At 40.6% G+C, this 19351-nt stretch overlaps 1 protein-coding gene and 1 long non-coding RNA gene across 9 annotated transcripts in view; one reads left to right on the forward strand and one right to left on the reverse strand.

The window, feature by feature from the left end:
• The window catches only part of ZBTB44 (zinc finger and BTB domain containing 44), a 79084-nt gene extending 62038 nt beyond the window's left edge, over positions 1-17046 (reverse strand). For 4 of the 5 annotated variants that reach the window (XM_023239302.2, XM_023239303.2, XR_006586126.1 and 1 more), the window contains exon 1: positions 16916-17046. The gene's annotated coding sequence lies outside the window, so the exon portion shown is untranslated. The remainder of the gene's footprint in view (positions 1-16915) is intronic. The other variant, XM_045038530.1, reaches the window with a different exon arrangement.
• A 497-nt stretch (positions 17047-17543) lies between these two features.
• LOC109491894 overlaps positions 17544-19351 on the forward strand; it is a 72026-nt gene continuing 70218 nt past the window's right edge. For 2 of the 4 annotated variants that reach the window (XR_006586128.1, XR_006586129.1), the window contains exon 1: positions 17545-17962. This is a non-coding gene — a long non-coding RNA (uncharacterized LOC109491894). Of the gene's footprint in view, positions 18593-19351 lie in introns of all 4 variants that reach the window. The other 2 variants (XR_002736151.2, XR_002145473.3) reach the window with 2 other exon arrangements.

Consider the following 19351-nt stretch of genomic DNA (forward strand, 5'->3'; position numbering starts at 1 on the left):
TGGGGTGGGAGGGGGGCACCTAGTTGGCTCAGTTGGTAGACCATGAGACACTTGATCCTGAAACTGTTAAATCTGAGCTCCACATTGTGTGTAGAGATTACTTGGGGGGAAAAAAAAACTAAACTAAAAAAATTATATCTTAATATAATTAATTTAATTATACCTTAATATCTTAATACTGTTATAAAACCGTTTTGATGTTGTAAACCCTCTGAAAGGTTCTGAGGATTCCCAGGAGAGTCCCCACACCACACTATCCACTACTTTAATGTTTAATATTAAATCAAGAAATGGTTAGAAATCTGCAGACAAGAACTTAAAGGCTAAGCAAGGTGAACGGGCTGCTTAAATTCTGACCAAGCCCAGAAAAAGTTGGTTCCTTATCTTCAAATCTGCACATCAAAAGGTACTAAAATCTTGGGGCCCCAGGGTGGCTCATTTGGTTAAGCGTCTGATGTCGGCTCAGGTCAGGATTTTGAGTTCAAGCCCCGCATCAGGCTATCTGCTGTCAGTATGGAGCCCTCCTCGGATCCTCCCAACTACTCAAAATAAATAAAAACTTAAAAAAAAAAAGTACTAAAATCCACTGTCACTTAAGACCTTCATAGAGGAGTAGTGTGTGTGTGTGTGTGCGCGCGCGCGCGCACGTGCACATGTGGATACACATGCTATCTGCTTCAACAAATTTGCAATGTAGATGTAATAGCTCTATTTAGGTCAAAGATAGTCAAGGAAAATGTTTACCTGGCTAAGAGGAATAGAACCTACTGGAGTCCCAGGAGTTAGAGCTGCTTATTTGAACAGCAACAACAATAAACAAGCACACAAAACTAGCCAGCTAGGTGTTTTCATCCCTGAATTTAAAGCCTAGAATTATGGGGGCCATCTTGGAACCATAAGGAGAGATACAACCTAAGGATAGCAAAGCAAAAAGTTGAGAACTTGGGTTCTTAATGAGGTCATTGAACTGCTGAATAACCAACTCTGAAGCTATCTTACTCCAGGATTTCTTGTTTTGTTTTTGTGTGAAATAATAAATGTCCTCAATGTTTAAGTCACTTGATTCAGGTTTTCTGACCCCAAAATGAATATTCATATACAGATGTACTTCAACAGGCCCAACTGAATTCATCATCGTTCCTCACGTATGTGAAGACTTCCTCTTGAAGTTCTCTGGCCAATGAGACCACCAATACAAAAGCAAAAGACCTGGGAGTCATCTATGACTTAAAAAGGTCACTCTCCCCAAGACGTCTGTGTCCTAATCCCTGGAGTTTGCAAAAGTTACTATTATGGCAAAGACTTTACAGGTATGGTTAAGTATCTTAAGGAGATTGCCTGGAATATCCAGGTAGGCCCTAAATACAAACATCAGCATTCTTATAAAAGAGAGATAAAAGGAAATCTGACACCCATCGGAGAAGGTGATGTGAAGATGGAGCAGAAATTAGAGTATTGTGGCCACAAGCCATAGAGTGCCTGCAGCCACCAGAAGCTGGAAGAGGCAAGGAATAGATTTGCCCCTAGAGCCATATGGAAGCCACTCAGTAGGAGTGGGTACCTGCCAATACCTTGATTTCATGGCAGTGATAGTGATTTTGAACTTCTGGGCTCCAAAACTGTGAGAGAGTACGTTTGTTACTTTGTTATTATTATTAAAAAAATTTTTTTAATGTTTTTTTATTGGAGTGACAGACAGAATCCCAAGCAGGCTCCACGCCACCAGCACAGAGCCCAATGCAGGGCTCAATCCCACAAACTGCAAGATCATGACCTGAGCTGAAACCAAGAGTCTGATGCTTAACTGACTGAGCCACCCAGGGGCCCCTTATTATTTTTTAAAAATGTTTATTTTGACAGAGAAAGGGGGGGGGGGGGCAGAAAAAGAGGGAGAGAGAGAATCCCAAGCAGGCTTCACACTGTCAGTACAGAACCCAATGAGGGGCCTGAACCCAGGAACTGTGAGATCATGACCTGAGCTGAAATCAGGAGTCAGATACTCAACCAACTGACCCATGTAGGGACCCTCCTTTGTTACTTTAAGCCTTCCACTTTGTGATATTTATTACAACAGACACAGGAAACAAATACAACTTTTATCTTTCCCTTTTCTTCCTAACATAGACTTGGTCTCTGAAACCGATCTCAAATCCATCCTTTCCTTTCTTCATTAGTCATTGCTTTGGACTACTCAAACATTCTGACTGGTCTCCTTGCCTTTAGCCTCACCAACCTCGAATTAATCCTTCACCATTATTCAAATATTCTCTAATATAATCATCATGGGGCACCTGGGTGGCTCAGTAGGTTAAGCACTGGACTTGGGCTCAGGTCACGACCGCACAGTTCATGGGTTCGAGCCCCGCATCGGGCTCTGTGCTGACAGCTCAGAGCCTGCTTTGGTTTCTGTGTCTCTCTCTCTGCCCCTCTTCCACTTACACACTCTCTCTCTCAAAAATAAACATTAAAAAATTTTTTTCTAAATATAATCATCTGAGTCCAGCATTACTACCTCATGCCTTATCACACAAAACAACTTTTTTCTTAAATTCTCATTTCAGAACATTTTTTTTTAAGTTTATTTATTTTAAGAGAGAGAATGCAAGAGAATGTGAGTGGAAGAGGAACAGAGAGAGAGAGGGGGAGAAAGGATCCCAAGCAAGCTCCGTACTGTCGGCACAGAGCTTGATACGGGGCTCAATCCCACCAACTGTAAGATAATGACCTGAGCTGAAATTGAGAGTTGAATGTTTGACTGAGCAACCTCGGAGCCCCACCACACGAAACTAAACAGTACACTTTGTTCTTTTCAGCACTTTCATATAGATTTGATATTGATTTCAATATACAAAACCCTTGAGATAAGGCAGATTATCCTCTTCCCATTAAATTGGTGAGGAAACTGAAGCTGAGAAGAATTGACTTATTCAAAATCATAGGGCTAATAAACAGAAAACCATATCCTGATGCTAATCTTTCTTACTGTTTCATATTCTCTTCACTCTACATTTTTAGATGCTTTAGGCTGTTATCTTTCCCTTTCTACTCTCCAATATTAACTATTTGCTCCAAACTGATTTTGACTCATTCTCCAATTATATATAATTTCCACTTCTGTAGGTTTCATCCCTTTTTGGAATTCCCTCCTCATTGCTGTCAACAGGTCAAATACTACTTTATTTCCTCTTCCTTCTACCCTAGATTATCAGCAATACCTCTCATTAGTATGTCACTTTTTATTTTCTATTTTAAAGTTTTTATTGATTGATTTAGAGAGACCAACAGTGAGCAGGGGAGGGGCAGAGAGAAAGGAGGCAGAGAGAGAATTCCAAGCAGGCTCCACACTGTCGGCCCGACTTGGGGCTTGAACTCACTAAAACTGTGAGATCATAACCTGAGGCAAAACCAAGAGCCAGACACTCAACTGACTGAGCCACCAAGGTGCCTCTGTATGTCACTTTTTAGATTACAATATGCTTTCAAATATATTTTCTTTGGATCTTAAAGACCTTCTGAAGTAGATAAGGAAAACTCTTTAAAGAAAAATAATATCAGAGAAAATAAGTGGCCTAACAGGGGCTTAAAATCAGAAACTCTGACTTTAATTACATCCTGTCCTTACTTTATTATCAAGCTATGCTGCCTTTCCCTACATCTAACTCCTGCAGTATTTTCTGTCTTGACCACTAATTTGGCAGTTGATATAATATCAATTTAGGTTTACCAGGGATTATACTCTGTCTCCTCTCCAAGGACAATTCCAATATATTTATGAAATCAATCATACCCGTGTTCTTTAAAAATCATTTCATAAGTGCTTGAGCTAGAACTGCTGTACAATAAACTGTATAATACAGTGTATAATTTGATCAGTTTTAACATATATCATCACTACAATCAAGATACGGAAAATTTCCATGACCCCTAGACATTTGTGTCTCTTTGCAATTTCTCCCTCCTACTCCTCTCAGGAACTAACGATCTGCTTTTCATTTTAGATTAGCTACATTTTCTAGAATTTTACATTAATAGAATTATATAATATAGACTTTCTTATTTATCTGGCTTCTTTCACTGGGTATAATTATTGAGATTCATCCATGTTGTTGGGCTCAAGAATCTGGCTTTTTATTACTGAGTGCTGTTCTATTTGTATAGATATACCAGAATCTGTTTATCATTTAACTGTTGACAGACGTTTGAGTTATTTCCAGTTTGAGACTATTACAAATAAAGCTGTTATGAACATTTGTGTAAAATCTTCATGTGGACATTACATGGAGGTTCTTAATAATTTCTTTTTCTATACCATTTACATATTATCTTCTTTCTAGTAACACTAATTATAGTGCAGTGATTCTCACTGGGCATCCCTTTATGGCCACAAAAGGATCATTGCTCTACCTCAGTAGCTTACGTATAATAGATGATCAACTGTTTACAGATCTTGCTGTCTTCTAGATCCACATGCTACTTAAGAGACTGAGGTTGTGTGCATTCTATAAATGCCTAACAGAAAGGGCAATTAAAGAATGTTGGAAGAAACGTTTGTGGTTTATGGTGCTTATTTCTGGAATAAACATATTCTTTTACATTGAATTACATTATTAATAAAAGTGTAACTGCAAACAACAACAAAATAAAACTTGAAACAAAATACATGAAGAGTTTAACATACACAACATGCAAATATTTTATAGAAAACCTGTTAAAACAGCTAGTTTAAGAACAGAAGAGCCATAACTCAAAGTAAAAACCTCATGCTAAAATTACACAGAATATGAAGGAACTAGTGAAAATTGCTACTCAATTACTTCTCTCTCTAAAAACTTATTAAGTTACAATAGTATGTTTTTCACTATTATTTTCCTTAGAATCAAGATTTTTTTTCCTTTACAAATAGTATAGTACCACAATTTTAAATTTTGTTCTAAGAAAACTTGTTATTCTGTTGTCAGTCTAAGCAAAACCAAATATATGTATTTTTCTATGAAAGGAAGTACACTTTTTAGAATGGATTCACATGAGTACTCATATCTGAGAACACTTTTACTTTCTCTGAACACTTATAAAGTATATGTGATCTTTAATTTGATGATGGTTTATTTTCCAATAGTCTTCCTTAAGTGTTTATTAATGTTTTCAGGAAGAATTTCAAAGAGATTTCTGTATCTGAGCTATAAAGAAATCATTTAACTTTTATAACTAGCCATATTTTATAATCAAACAAAGATTTCAATCATTTTGCTACAGGAGGAAGTCCTTCTTAGTTCAGAATTTAAGAGACTGAGATTTACCTGGACTAAAACAATAAATCAGTTAAACTTGTAACACTCAACTATTAGAATTTCCTCTCATTGCTGGTAGCCAGAGTCACGCTGATTGTTAATTTCTGTATCAAGAGAAGAGAAGTTAATATAGATTGATTAACTCACCAAGTGACTTTATCTCTTTCTTGGCTCAGAATTCAGAGAAAGTAGTTTTTTAAATTGTTATAATGAGGAAACTAAACGTTAAATTAACTTGCCTGCAGTCCTATAAATAAATAAGAACAGGATTTGAACAGAGGTCTGACTAAAAAATTCAAATTCCCAGTCCCTTCCCCTATCCCATCATATTGCCATTCACAAGGATTCAATCATAATACACAAGGAGTATCAGCTTTAACATCAATTCATTATTACTAGAAAGAAAGCTTGAAGTCGGGTCTTATTCACAGATCCTTACAGGAGCAAGTTAAATTCAAGTCAGTTTTAGTTAATTAGCATTTAAAGAGTTCTTTTTTTTCCCCTAAAGAGTTTTTAAGTGCTCACATCAACTACTGGAGTTCCAATGTGTTTGTTTTAAGATATGTACACAAGTACAGTGGCTTTACCCAACAGGCCTTTGCACTGCTGCCAACTTTATTTTTATTTTGAGAGAGAGAAAGCACAAGCAGGGGAGGGGCAGAGAGAGAGGAAGAGAGAGAGAATCCCAAGCCAGCTCTGAAATGTCAGTGCAGAGCCTGACGTGGGACTTAAACTCACAAACCCAACCGTGATATCATCACACAAGCAGAAATCAAGAGCCAGACGCTCAACCAACTGAGCCACCCAGGTGTCCCTACTGCTGAACTTTAAATGTGTCTTATTATGGATTCAATCTTGTCTCCTCCCTGTCCAATATGTTGAAGTCTTATGCCCCACAACTGAGAATGTTACCTTATTGGGAAACAGGCTCTCTACAAAGGTAATCAAGTTAAAATGATGTAATTAGGATGTCGTTATATAAAGGGGATATGACACACAGGGAGAACAAGTGAGGACTGGAGGTATACTGCCACAAGCCAGAGGCAAGAAGAAAGGCATAGAAGGGATCGTGCCTGGGTTGCCTGAGTGGCTCAGTCGGTCAAGTATCCGACTTCGGCTCACATGATCCCATGGCTCGGTGCTGACAGCTCAGAGCCTGGAGCCTGCTTCAGATTCTGTGTCTCCATCTCTCTCTCTCTGCCCCTCCCCCGCTCGCACTCTGTATCTCTCTCCCTTCCAAAAATAAACAAACATTAAAAAAAATTACCGAAGAATAGATAGTTCCCTCATAGGTTCCTTCCCTCAGAAGGAATCAACCCTTCCAACAATTTGATTGTGGACTTGATTTAACTACACTAAATTTTAACGAACTCAATATTTCAATTAAAAGGCAGAATAAGGGGCGCCTGGGGGGCTCAGTCGGTTGAGCGTCCGACTTCAGCTCAGGTCACGATCTCACGGTCCGTGAGTTCGAGCCCCACGTCGGGCTCTGGGCTGATGGCTCGGAGCCTGGAGCCTGCTTCCGATTCTGTGTCTCCCTCTCTCTCTGCCCCTCCCCCGTTCATGCTCTGTCTCTGTCTCAAAAATAAAAATAAACATAAAAAAAAAATAAAAATAAAAAAAATAAAAGGCAGAATAGGATTAAAAATGCAAGCCCAACTATATGCTCTTTATAAGAAAGAAAGAAATAAAAGGACACAGGTATGTTAGAAGATATACCATGCAAACAATAAAGACAGGCTGGAGTGATATTTTTTTTTTTAATTTTTTTTCAATGTTTATTTATTTTTGGGACAGAGAGAGACAGAGCATGAACGGGGGAGGGGCAGAGAGAGAGGGAGACACAGAATCGGAAACAGGCTCCAGGCTCTGAGCCATCAGCCCAGAGCCTGACGCGGGGCTCGAACTCACAGACCACGAGATCGTGACCTGGCTGAAGTCGGACGCTTAACCGACTGCGCCACCCAGGCGCCCCTGGAGTGATATTTTTAATATCAGATAGACTTCAAGACAAAAATATTACCATAGATACAGAGGTGTGTAACAATAAGAAATGTGTGTGCACCTAATAATAACAATGCTTTAAAATACAAGCAGCAAATGAAAGACCCCTGCTTAGCTTAATAACACACCCCCACCCTATCTTCAGTTCCGTAACGCCTCACTTGCAGGGCTTGCACTTCCACCAGTTGACAAACAGGATATCTGCAGTTAGACATCCGTACCCTGGGAGAGCTGTACCCCCACCTTTCCCTACGCAAGACAGGAACAGGTTGTCACATAAATAACGATGACCGCTTTCATCTCGCTTCTGTAAACCTGCTTACGCTCCCAAACCGGAGGTCCCCTGCCGCTTCGCACCCGGGCTCCAAGTTGCATCTGCCGAGAGAAACTCCATTTCCCAAGCTTTCCCAGGACGAAATTACCCCCAACCCTAACCACCACCGAGCAGAGAGCCTAACACCAGCCTGTATGCAAATGTAACTCAAAATGGTATAAAAGACCTGTAACCCCGTATATCGGGGCTCTCCCGCTTTCTAACACTGGGGAGCCCTGGTGCACCAGTAAAGACTCTCTGCCGAAATCGGAGTGCCGAGTGGTTCTTTGCGCCAACTCTCATTCCATAGGGCCTAGGAGCTTGGCTCCTAACACTTAGGGTAAAAATTATAGCTTTCAATATACATATTAGAAAAGAATGTCTAAAAAAAAAAAAATCAATGGCCTATGACCATACACCCTGCCACCTCCCATTAGGATGACTCCGATTAAATAAAAAATCACAAATCACACAGAAAATAACAAGTGTTGGTGAGGATGTGGAGGAAAAAAATCCTTGTGCACCACTGGTAGGAATGTAAGTGTAGCCACTGTGTAAAACAGTATTGGGGTGCATACAAACTTAAAAATAGAATTATCATATGATCCAGCAATTCTACTTCTGGTATATACCCAAAAGAATTGAAAGCAGAGACATGAACATCTATTTGTATGCAAATATCCATAGGAGTATTATTCACAATGGCCAAAAGGTAGAGATACTCCAAGTGTCTGTCAACAGATGATGGATAAACAAGATGTGATATATACATACAATGGGATATCATTTAGTCTTAAAAATGAAGGGATTTTGATAGGCACTACAATACGGATAAGTCCTGAGGATATTATGCTAATTAGTTTGGTCAGTCACCAAAGGACATTGTATGATGGTGATATGAGGTTTCCAGAGTAGTCAGAGTCATAGAAACAAAGTAGAAGGATGGCTGCCAGGGGATTAGGGAGGGAGAAGAATGGAAAGTCATTATTTAATGGGTACAGAGTTACAGTTTTGCAAGATGAGAAGAGTTCTAGAGATGAATGGTGGTGATGGTTGCATAACAATGTGAATGTATTTTATGCTACTGAACTGCACACTTAAAAATAGTTAAGGAAATAAATATGTAAATGTATATTTCACTGCAATTAAAATGAATCAGGGCGCCTGAGTGGCTCAGTTGGTTGAGCATCTTGACTCTTGATTTCGGCTCAGGTCATGATCTCAGGGACCTGGGATGAAGCCCTGCATCTGCCTCTGTGCTGAGTTATGGAGCCTGCTTAAGATTCCCGCCCCCCCCCCCCCCCCCCCCCCCCCGCTCTTTCCCCTACTCATACAGGTGCTCTCTAAATTAAAAATAAATAAAAAAATCAATGGCCTAGGCTTCTACCATTGAATAGGAAATAGAGCACAGAACAAATTAAAGCCAAAATGGTTCTTTAAAGAGAATCTTTAGCTACAATGCAAAATTGATAAACCTTCAGATAGAATGATGAGGAAAAACAGAGGAGGAAAAAGCGGGTGGGAGATAGCAAAAAGAAAACCTGGAAAAGATATACAGAATGACCAGGATGGTAGAATATTCCAAAAACCAAGGGTGCAGAATATCTCAAGGAGTGGTTTTCAGTGTCAAATGCTGCTGATAGGTCAAATAAGATATAAACCAGTCTATTCAATATAATCACAAGGAAATACTGATGACCTTATAATAGCACATAGTAGAGAGTTAGACTGCAATTGATAAAGAATGTACAGAAATGAGGAAGTAAAAACTGTGAGTATAGACAATCCAATCTGAAGAAGTCTGCTTCTAAAGATAGAGCAAGGGAGTTCACTGGAGGGAAATAAGGGCTCAAGGGAGGATGCTGGTATTTTTATAGAATGGGAGAAACTAGAGAATGCTTTTCCCCCAGATTTATTATTTTTATTGTGGTAAAATATAGACAGATTGTTTTGATAGTTGTTGGAAAAGACTCAGAGAAAAAGGAAAAGTTGAAGATACAGGAAACAGTGATAACAGACAACACGAGGTCCCTGGACAGGGAGAAACTGGATTCAATGCCTGAGTGAAAAAATTAGCCTTAAACAGGAGACCCAGTGACAGGAAAAAAGAGTTCAAGGAAGGGTGCAGTTACAGTTTACAGGTGGGTGGTGACAAGTAGTGAGAGTTCTTGTCTGACAGCTTTGGCTTTTATGTTATTTCTCTTTGAAACTATAGGTAGAGGTAGAATGCTGAGAAGAGAGGAGATAAAGTACAATTTTGAGGAAAATGAAACATGAGAAATGTATGGAGATAAAAAACCCAGAAGGACGGCTAGGAGGTACTGAAAGACCCAAATAAAACTGGGAGACCACAAATTTGTGGTGGCAATAATCTATGGTTTTTGAGTTTTATCTCAATAAACTGTAAAAAAAAAAAATAATCAATGACTTTGAATTGTTCTTTAAAAAAGAACAATAATCACAAGTCAATATTAACACTTATATAGTAGTCAATATGTACCAGGCATTGTTCTAAGTACTTTTTGCATATTAAAAAATTTAATTCTCACACAATCTTGGAATAGGTATCCCGTGGCATCTTCATTTTACCAATAAGGAAAACAAAGCACAAAGAAGTTAAGGGAACTGGCCCAAGACCACACAAGTAGTAAGTAAAAGAGTCAAGATTTGAACCCAGTCTACTCTTCACACTATTCTGTACTGGCTCTCAAAGTAAACCTAGTTGAGCAAAGTAGAAAGAAATGAGGAAGACATAATACCAAGTTGGCGAAAAAAAACAGAGGCAGTGACTCCTGTAATACAAACAATTCTCACAGAAGTATGGTTTGTATAGTTTTATACAGCACGCAAAAGGCACCAAATATAAAAGCAACTGTGCTCATACAGTAACAGAAAGTCACAAAAAAAGTGAGCAGTGTTGGCAGATCCAAAGAAGAAAGGAGAAAAACAAAGAGCCAAAAAAAAAAAAAAAAAGTAAAATTCAGGTAGTCAAAACGTAAAAAGGACAAAAAGATAAAGTGGAAGGAAGAAAACATACAACACACACACACCAGTAAATACCACCAGTAAAAGAAATACTAAATGGAAGCAAAGTAGGTATGTCTGAGTCCCTGAAAACTCATACATTTAATTTTTCTGTTTAGACCAAAGATGTCCCAATTTTATCAAAGAGCACAAATAAGATATTTAATAGAAACTAGTATTGAATATGCTTGCTTTTCCTGCTAATAGTAGGTGAGGATCAGACACTTAGCAAGTTAAGATCTAAATTAAGAGGAAATCAGTTAAATCTAAAGTTGCTTCAGAGGCCAGAGGGGCAGTTCCACAAAATTCTGATTCCAGAGATTCAGTCTTGGTTATATGCTACCCCAACACGTCTGTAGTTGTGCTGAATACATCCAAAACAATCAAAGCCAAATGAATAGCCAATTCCCTCAACACATAGAAATACATACATTTTAATAGCTGTAGGAGAGCAATACAGAATACAGAAACTATAAATTGAGTGGGTATAAACCAATTGTAAGTTTTAAAAGCTATACTAAAAATTATTAAAATAGGAGAACATTCAATGTGGAAACAAGGACAATGTTCTCCAAGAAGAGTGACACATTTTCGTCCACCAGTTTTCATTATTCGAAGAAGGAATTATCAATACGACATACCATGATGATACAAGTCAGTGATTTACTCCACAATGAGTTATGTAAAAATGTGCTAAGTTCACCTTTGGCACTAATAATGTTAGTGAAGAAATTAATGTAATAGTCAATGTACCTTCAAGCAGGAGTATAATATAAATCTAATGTATACAATCACTATTTTAGATCCTGTGACTAAGAATCTAGAGACTTCCAGCTCATTGCCCAAAATGGGGTGATGTATTTCCAACATAAAGAACAAAAAAACCAACGTGGCTTTCAGTTTAACAGGGGATAAATTTTGCCCAATCATTCTTAGGTATCTGGAGAATCATCTGTTGCGGTCATCAACGTGGGACATTTAAAGTAAAAACACCCCAGGGGTCCCTGGGGGGCTCAGTCAGTTAAGTGTCCAGTATCTGGTCATCAATGTGGGGCATTTAAAGTAAAAACACCCTAGGGGGGAGGGGGGAGGGGAGGGGGGAGGGGGGGAAGGGGGCTCAGTCGGTTAAGTGTCCGACTTCAGCTCAGGTCATGATGTTACAGTTTGTGGGTTCCAGCCTGCATGGGGTTCTGTGTTGATAGCTGGGAGTCTGAAGCCTGCTTCAGATTTTGTGTCTCTCTCTCTCTCTCTCTCTCTCTCTCTCTCTCTCTCTGCCCCTCCCCTACTTGTGCTGTCTCTCAAAAATAAAGGTTAAAAATTTTTTTTTAAAGTAAAAACTCCCCATAAAGTTTATATGAAAAGTATGCTCAATAGCAGTCTACAAAATATCAGAAAACTACAAGGGGAAAAATATATACATACATTTGATATATGTAATATTTTTAAAGATATTAAAAAAACTATAGCCGGAAGGAGCCTAATTAATTAGGGATCCCCTAACTAATGAAGAAAACCCCTTTAAAAGAGCCTTTGATGCTTGACCACTTTCAGTGACAAGTGTTTTATCCTTTATAGGCTAGGAAGACATACTAAAAGTTTAAGAGAACCATTCTAGGCATAGAGGATATCGCTCGTTACTGGTTTTTATACAGCCATCAAAATTGTCTTATAATTACAATATACTGTTAATCACTCCCTCCAACATTTTATTATGAAAAATTTCAGACAAAGCAGAAATTTAAAGAACTTTACAAATGAATGCTTGCATAACCATACCTAGATTCTACCATTAACATTATAATACTTGATTTATCACATATCTATCCATCAGCCAATCCATCTTGCTTTCTGATGTTGTACTATGTAAAGTTTATTTATTTTTGAGACAGAGAGGGAGAATCCCAAGCAGGTTCTGCACTGTCAGCACAGAGCCTGATACGGCACTCGATCCCACAAACCCAGAGACCAGGAACTGAGCTGAAATCAAGAGTTGGACTGGACTTTCAAACAACTGAGCCACCAAGGCATCTCCTGAACTATGCAGTTTCTGAAGCAAAGTCTGATAGTAATACTAAGGATGTATAATAAACCTGACAAGCACTTGGGGCTCTTGGCATGTAATCTTCGGTGTTGCTACAGGACAAACATCAACCATATAATTCCTTTAATTCATGGTGAATGAAAATATATTTTATTACCCGTTATATTTAGCTATGAGGTGTACCAAAGTAGTAAAATGCTAATTCTGATGACAGACTTGAGTTTGAAACCTGGATATCAGTTTCCTTACTTGCTAAATAAGATATTAGGCAATATCAAGAGTTAATGTGAAATTTAAATGAGATGTTGTATGCAACGTTTAGTACAATGCTGGCTTTTTGAAAGGGCACAACAAACGTTAGCAATTATCATCCTTAGCATATTCGTCCATTCAGTCTACCCACAATAGGTTCTACTTGTTATGTGGTTATACATACCTATGCAATTATTTGTGGCATTTCCCTCCTACTTTGTGTTCTAATAATATTGGGAAATCTATTTTACTGAGATTAAAGAGAGAATGAGGGGGAATAGGTCCAAAGCACATGCATTCTCCATTTTCCCACTCCACTCCCTTAAGGAAATCTATATTCACTGTTACCAAAAGCAGTAGTGGTATACACGAGGAAAACACACTGGACACATCTTTTGCTTTTTAGCACCTGGGTGACAGGTGATTGATAAACTGCCTAATTGTGCTCTGCCCACTTTAGATAACCACTGCTCCCTCCTAATCCCTCATTTGAACACATAATTATAATTTCTATAAAATTTTGCCCAATCCAAATAAAATGTGCTGTCGTCACTGATCACATGTCCAAATGCCTTTTATATCTGCAGAAAGCATATGTATGTCAATTTTGTTGTGTGGCATGCAAGTGGATGAAAGACACAAAACTTCCACCACCTACATACCTCTTTAAAGACATGATTTTCAAGTAGAAGCTTGTAAAAACAAGCTTGAAATCTACTTTTCTGCTCACCTTGGAAGATTAGTCTTAATGTTTTCTCTTTGCCAGAGGAATCAGAATCTAATTGCAAAACTTAAAATTACTCCTATATCACTTCAAGCAAGTAACATACTCTGTCTACTGATAAACCTTCTGCAGTTAAGATATATATTAAATATTAAAAGGTATGGCAAAGATAAAGAATACTTCATCTTAAAAATTAATTTGGGTGAGACTTCTTTAGCCATACTTTCAAAAAATTATTTTGTCTTTTGAACCATGTATTTTACATATTCAAAAATAAATACAACTCTAAAATAATAAATAAAACCAATGAACCATATCAAATTGGTAGCTAAACAGAAAAATATTCCAAGGGACTTCTGAACACCCTAAGTATTCCCATTATACACCCTTCATAGAATATATTCTAAGGACAAAAATAAGGGCAAAGAACTCTTAAAATTTGGGGGAAGTTTAATGATAGTAGAATATTGTTACGGTTATTTTTAAAATGACTGCATGTATACACAGTAGGATAAAGTTAAGTATGTTAATTCTATTAGGCACCAAGATTTTCATTTGAGACAAATATAAAATCAAAGAAGTCTGCTATGTTAAATCTGAATTGGATATATCACTATGAACGTATGATTGAATAAGCAAAAAACATTTTTCAGTTCTCTCCTCTGAAAGGGCCTCGAAGCAATGATATTCCAGCAGCAATGAATATGCCAACATCCTGATCTTGGTTTCTACATACCATTTCTCACCAAAAAGAACCAAGACTCCTTAAACAACCCATTCCAGATCCAGAGCAAAGAAAGTAACAAGGCAAGCGTAGGGTACCTTGTGCCAGAAAGCACCCCAAGAGTGCTTCAATGGCAAGCAGGAGTTAAAAAAAAAAAAAAAAAAAAAAAAAAAAAAAAAAGACACAGGAGCCAGGGTGAAAGAGTTCCTACTGTCCAAATGTGGGGCAATTTGATCGAAAAGAAAAATGACTGTAATGGTTTATTCAAAAAAATGCATGCATTAAAACCCAGGAGTCCATAGTGTGTCATGCAAAAAAGGAAGAAAAAAAAATCTCATTTGCCATCATTGGGGTAATTATTTCCCTAACCCTTTACTCTGAATATTGACCATTGAAGGAAAGAAATTAAGCATTTACTCCACATTTTTTAGGAAGAACTTTAGTTTGCCCCTAGTTAATGATGAAAATCTTTCTTACAGAAAATCTCCAGTAAAAGTGATTTACTCAAAAGTCACCAAGGAGTGCTGAAATCACTAAGTAAAAGGTAGGATATTTGCTTGGTGTCAAAGTATTACCCCAAGGCTGCGTACAAATCACAAACAGGCAAACCACACCCTTATAACAGATTTGGTAGTCACCACTTTAGTGGTCATCTGGCATCACTAACAATGTAGCAGTCTGACATTATCTCCCTATTTATGAAGCAATATGAAGTACATAGTATTACCTATTAAAAATATTCTTGCCAAAGAAGTTTAACTTCAAGCTAATCAAGTTTTTCTTTAGACTTAACTTCCAGTAACAGAAAATTCAAGGGGATAGGGGAATAAATTAAAAGCCACTGTGAGGAAATAGGTAAGTCTCGAATGTGGGAGCATTTATAAGACAACTGCTTTGGCCAACTAAGTGTCAAAAAAAAAAAAGGAGATGGGTACTAATCTTTTTAAAAGGGACTAAAGGCATAATCATCAAATGCAATGTATTCATCTTGACCAAATACTGAAAGGGAAAAAATTTCTCAAGGAGGCTTTAGAATAAAGGGGAAATTTGCATATGGATTATTTAGATAATGATATGGGGGTTAAGTAGAAGACTGTCCTTATTTTAAGGAAATACATGCTGAAATATTTGAAGGTCCTGATGTTTACAACTTACTTTCAATTGTTACGCACAGAAAGACAGGGAGAAGACAGGAAACAATAAATGTTACTGACCCTAGGTTGTGGAGTATTCACTATTTTTTTCTCCACTTCATAAGGCAAATTTTTCATGATAAAGTTAAAAGTGCACCTGTACTGAAAAGCAAGGTAGAAAATATTCCTACACTGGAATTATATCTGGGTACAATTTCACTTCTAGTTGTGGGGCGTGAGGCAATTATCATTAAATATGTCTCATCTATAAAATTCAAGGAATAGTATCTAAGCCATTAGGTTGTCCTGAGAATTAAATAAGACCACATATGTAAAATGCCTAGCAGTGTTGCACAAAACAAATCTGGTTTCCAGAATTAATGAATGTTAGCCTAAAATACGAGACTAAAGGAAAGCATGATTTTCACATTGCGTGATAAGGAAACTACATTAGCTACAATTAAATATTATTAACCACTGGCAGTCAATGTGAAGTAATGAGGGAAATGAAGATTTATATAATGCTTTTTTTTAATCCAATAATTCCAAATGAAAGCCTAGGCAAAAGGAAATCACAAAATTTTTACCTATCCAAACTATTCTCCATCTACCAAATTGTTCAGTTTGTTTATGGTATTAGCCTATATCCGAATAAAACTGTAAGAAAATAAGTGGAAGCGAATCTCTTCCTGACCTCAATAATCTACTTATGTGTTGAAAAACTTAAGTTTTTGTCTTCATTTCTGTAAGTTCCCATAAAGTATACAATTACTGGTCCTTATTTTAAATTCCGGTTAAGATTCATAGAACTCACAAGGATGCAATTTCCTTTCATCAGTTCTAATATACTTGTCATTTCACTTGCAGGTAACCTCTTTTCCTGGTTAGGCCACCAGAAAATGACTAGATGAAGAGTGATCCTCAGGTAGGGAAGAAAAAGAGGCGCTCGCTGTTATTATTTTTTAAGAGTGCCATCCTTTTCTTTCCAGCACCAGAGAAAAAGCAGCAGGGGAGAGGGGGAAAACAGCGAGGTCTCAGGCTCGACCAGGTGAGAGGAGGTAACACCTCTGCCTTCTTTGGGTTAGGGTGTCGGGGCAAACGGGCATGCAAATGATGGGGAACACCCTGAAAGATCAGGGTGATTTCTCTTGGCGGGGGGGGGTGGGGGTGGGGGGTGGGCAAGGCTAGTCTCCTCCCTGAAGGATTAAATGCCACCGAGGGGACGCTGTGGGGTGTCTCCCGGAGCGGATGGGGTAACAAGACCAGGCTTTCCTTCCCGTCCAGCGCCCAGATGGGGGACGCGTGGTGTCAGCCCCTCGGCGGGCGCACCCCGAAGACACAGGCGGCGAGAAGTGGCTGGCCCAGACCCCAGCTGGGACCGGGCGGCCCTCTCGCCCTCCCCTCCCCATTACCTGCGGGCGGCGGTGCCGGGGCCCGGAGGCCTGGTGCTCCTCCTCCTCCTCCCCGCCAGGCTGAGGCGGCGAGGTGGCGGCGGCGGCGGCGACAGCCCGGGGGGAGGGGGCGGAGCGCGCGGCTCGCTGCCTCTCTCCTCCCCCGGGAGGCTGAGGGGACCCTATCTCGGGCCGCCGCGCCTAGGCCCGTGGACAGCCTGTGGCTGGGGCATGGCGGTACAACCAGCAGCGTGCCTGCGAGGTGGGAGAGTGCGAAGCGGCTGGAGGGAAGCACCCGCGGCGCTCAGAGGGGCCTGAGGGGAGGAGCGAGGGGGCCCGGGGCGCCGCGCGCGGGCGGCCGTTGGGGGCGGTTGGCCGAGGGCAGGCGGCGGTTTGGGGAGCGCGGCGACGGCTCGCGTTTTTCTCGGCGGGGTGGGGAAGGGGAAGGGGAGTGAGGGGAGGGGAGGGGGAGGTTGGGAGGGAGCCGCCGCCGCGCGCGTGCGGGCCGGCGCCGCGGCCGTTGCCGCTCCGCTCACTCCAGCCTGTTTGGGGGCACTTTGTTTGTGTCCCACAATGCTCTGCGCGGGCGGCCGGGCTGGGGAAGGGGAGGGAAAGTGGGCGGGGCGGAACGAGCTCGGAGGCGGGGCGCCAGCGGGGTGGGGGTCGGGGAAAACGCGGTTAAAGCGCAAGCGCAGAAGAGGCCGCTCCCGGTCGTCGGGACTAGAGCAGTGGGTGCCTTGGTGTCCTTGCACACCCGTGGGTTTTGACACCGTCTGTGCGTGTTTATGTATACGTACACGTGCGGATTTACATTAATATGCGGCATAAGTACTGCCCAATTTGTCCTTCCTCTAGCCGTCCCCACTTAACGCTGAGAGAAGCATTTCTAGGCATGGTTCACGCTTCTTGCATTTTTTTTTTTCTTTGAACTGAAAACGAAAGAAACTCCTCGTTTCTTGAGTGGTTTCTGTAGCGGGGCTGAAACCGGAACGCCCAGCCTCTTTCGGTGAGGTGGGTGAGTCAGTAGTCCGCCCATTTTTCACCCTGGGAACCAAGGCCAGCGAAGAGGTAAGACCAAACAGGTGAGGGACGCGGTCCCTTACTTTGTAGACAACAAGCCCGCGGCCGGTCTGCCCGATCCCGAACCGCCTTTGCACCCACTGGCATTCTCTCAAGGTGCTCTAAGATTGTTCTAGCATTTCTCTGAGCGATCTGGCAGGAAGTGCGGTTCTGAAATGACTGGAGAAATCAACACTCAAATCTGTCTCATTCCCCCCAAACACGGGGGCACCTAGAGCTGTTCAAAAAATGTGCCAATTCCTTACACAACCTCGAGTCTCATTTTATTACACCATCACTTCCTCGGGGCCTTCCTGCGGGGGGAGTGTGCGCTGCACCCCAAAGTGATCGATACTGCCTGAGGGATTTTAAAGTTCTTGGTCTACTGCAGAGTCCTGTAAAGTGTTAAAATACCCAAGACCTTAAGTGCTCGCTTCCGCAGGCCGGGCGGGACTTGAGACCCGGCGGTAGGAGGGGCGCTCACTGCAGGCGGAAGCGCGCCCCAGGTGCGTGGAGGCTGACTGGGTTGCCGGCCTAGAGGCCCAGAGCGCCTCGGGCTTTTTGCTCTGAGTACTGTGTTTTCCCACGCCTCCAGCTTTGGAGCCGAAAGACTTCTCTCCAAAGGGCTTTTTGTGCAAGGTGAGTTGACGTCCTGCTTGACGTGGAGTGGATTTTTTCTCTGAAATACTTGGCGGCATCTAACATCAACCCCTTCTCTAATCCCTTTGAGAAAAAGCCAAGCATCTTGGCGCCCTAATTCTAACCATTGTACTCTACTTGAGAAATAAAGGCAATGAAAATAACGTCTAATTTTATAGTCTTTTGCAGTTACAACACATTCTTAAGTATGTAAAATGTTCAATCCCTCATGGCAATTATATAGGTTTCACAATTATGCCCACCATCGTTTTTATTATTCCCATTTCACAGATGAGAAAAGTCAGAAGGATGCGAATTAGTCCCAGCAAGTTTTGTGCTGAGATTTGCAGAAGGAGAAGGCAGAGGCTTAACCTTAGGAGAGGGGTGGCAGCAAAAGCAAGGATCTGGAAGGGGCAGGAGCTTGAGGCCCTGGTGGGGTTTGTGTTAGAGTGTGAGCAGAAGGTAAAAACTGGAGAAGAGTGAGGGTGGGAATAAAGGAGTGAAACAAATCCCATCTATCTACCTAGGGCATTTGATAAGTCAGTCAGTAAAACTCATTAGGTAAACCTTGACTGTTTCTTAAGGGACCCAGGTGGCAGCTCCTTCAGAGGCTAGAGGAGTGGTGTTGACACACACAAAAATCTTTCCTGAGGTTATTCTCACCTCTCCTTTTCTCTTCCTTTTGTGCTTTTGAATTCTATATTTAAAAACTCGATCATCTCTCGCCCCACCTTCACCCCAGGTGTGGAGGATCAGTTA

This window comes from Felis catus, chromosome D1, assembly GCF_018350175.1.
Source record: "Felis catus isolate Fca126 chromosome D1, F.catus_Fca126_mat1.0, whole genome shotgun sequence".
In the NCBI taxonomy this organism is placed as follows: domain Eukaryota; kingdom Metazoa; phylum Chordata; class Mammalia; order Carnivora; family Felidae; genus Felis; species Felis catus.